The sequence below is a fragment of the Penaeus japonicus genome, unplaced genomic scaffold (assembly GCF_977035675.1).
Source record: "Penaeus japonicus unplaced genomic scaffold, GWHDUDI00000001_assembly GWHDUDI00000032, whole genome shotgun sequence".
NCBI lineage: Eukaryota > Metazoa > Arthropoda > Malacostraca > Decapoda > Penaeidae > Penaeus > Penaeus japonicus.
The window spans coordinates 25,153,309-25,155,808 of record NW_028234434.1 but is presented as its reverse complement, the minus strand read 5'-3'; positions in this window follow the sequence as shown (position 1 = coordinate 25,155,808).

Sequence of the window (2,500 nt, the reverse complement as noted above, 5' to 3'; positions counted from 1 at the left end):
CCTTCATACACCTGGTTCGCTTTGTGTGCTTTTAATGCAGGTTGACGATAATATATAATTAAGGCGAAGTTCTGATGTTGGATTATCACTGTGTTTCGCAAACGGGTTGTAAAGACGAGGGGAGAAGTTGCAGAGGCAGCGGGGAGGGGAGGTAAGGAGGGAAAGGAAAGGGGAGAAGGGGGGAGAAATTATGGAGGGTGGGAGGGAGGGAGGGTTGGGAGGGCGGCGGGTTTGAGGAGGTGGAGGGGTGGAGTGATGGGAGGAATGGTTGGAGGGAGGGATGTGTGGTGGTAGGGTGAGAGGGAGGTAAAGGTGGAAAGGATAGGGGAGAGGGGGAAATTAGTGGTGGATTGTGGGTGCGAGAAGGGGAGGGAGAGGTGGGAGGAGAGGGGGAGGATGGTGTGGGTGGATGGTGATATGGAAGGGAAATGTTGTAAAAGTTATAATGTTTTATAATATAAAGAGAGACAGACAGAAAAAAAGCGAAGCAACCAAACACATAAAAACACAGACAGAAACACAGACACAAAAATAGAGAAAAAACAGACAAGCATACCGACCAAAGAGAGCAAGAGAGAGAAAGAGACACACAGACAAAGCAGAGAGAAAAAGAGAGAAAGAAACACACAAACAAAACAGAGAGAAAGAGAGAGAAAGAAACACACAGGAAAGCAAAGAGAAAGAGAGAGAAAGAAACACACAGACAAAGCAGAGAGAAAGAGAGAGAAAAAGAGACACACAAACAACACAAAAACCAAGAGAGAGAAACGAGAATAATTCGAATCTCATATTTGGCCCTCTCCTTATAGACTCGAACGCCCAACCAAGTTCGTTGTGAAAGTCCCAACGAATTTCGCTATGTACTTACTTGCCCATTCAGGTCCCGGGTGCTGGCTTGGGTCCCGGATGTTCTGGGAAATCGGAATTGAATCTTGAAATGAAATGTGCTTTATTTTATTTTATTTTTTTTATTTTTTTTTTTTTAAGAGGTGAGATAGAATTAGATGAATAGGTATATGAGAAATGATGATGAGGGTGATAACGATATTGATGTTAATGATGATATTAGTTAGGATTATGATAATGATAATGATGGTAATGATTATAGGGATAATGGTAGCAATAATGGAGATAATAATGATGATAATGACAATAATAATGATAACTATCATAATGACATTTACGATCATTATCATAATGGTGATAGTAATAATGATAATGGTAGTGATTATGATAATGACAAAATATTGATAATGATGATGATGATAATGATAATGACAATAGCTGCAACAACAACAATACTAACAAATACAATGATTATAATAATAATAATGATCATAATAATGATGTTGGTCATAATAATGATACTAATGATGATAACAATTACTATTATCATTATCATTATCATCATTATCAAAATCATCGTAGTCATTCTCAATATCATTATTTTTATCATTGTCATCATTATCATCATGGTAATGCTGGTGATAATGACACTGATAATACCAATGATAAAGATAACAATAATAATGATAACAGTAAAAATACCAATGATGATGATAGTAAAAATGAAATGATAAGGATGATGATAACAAAGATAATGATGATCATGATAATAACAGTATTGATAGTAATAGTAATTACGATAATGATAACGATACGAAAAAGAAACACAGAAAAAAATTCTGATAATACCAACGATAACAATGATAATAACAACACCAATCATGAAGATACCAAACTCAACATCACAAACACATCACAACAAAACAACACGAAAGACAACTCAACAAAACAATAAAAACAACAACAACAAAGAAAATCCAACTCTCACCTGACACCCAGCCAGGCATATCCGAGGTCAAAGGTCACGGAGCTCATCCTTAGGTTCCTACCTATCGCAGACGAGCGATCACAGGTCAAGTGTGGTCATACTGATTAAGGTGCTTGAGGGATTGGGTGGTTGGGTGGATGGTTGAGTGGTTGGTTGGATGGTTGGGTGGGTGGGTGGTGGATGGTTGTTTGGGTGGGTGGGTGATTGGGTGGGTAGGTGGTTGGATGGGTGGATAGTTGGATGGTTGTTTGGGTGTGGGGGGGGGGGGTGGTGTGGTTGGGTTAACGTGGGTGGTTCGGTGAGTAGGTGGGTGGATGGTTGGTTGGGTAGGTGGGTTGGGTGGGTTGGGTGGGTGGTTGGGTGGTTGGATGGTTGGGTTGGTGGTTGGGTGGATGGTTGGGTGTGTGGGTGGGAGGGTGGGTGTGTGGGTGGTGGATGGTTGGTTGGGAGGTTGGTTGGGTGGGTAGGTGGGTGGGTTGTTTGGGTGGGTGGGTGGATGGGTGGTTGGGTGGGTGGGTGGTTGTGGTTAGGTGGTTGGGTGGGTGGTGGTTGGGTGGTTGGATGGATGGTTGTGTGGGTGGGTGGGTTTTGGTGGGTTGGTTGGGTGGGTATGTGGGTGGTTGGGTGGGTGGTTGGGTGGGTTTGGTGGGTGGTTGGGTGGGTTTG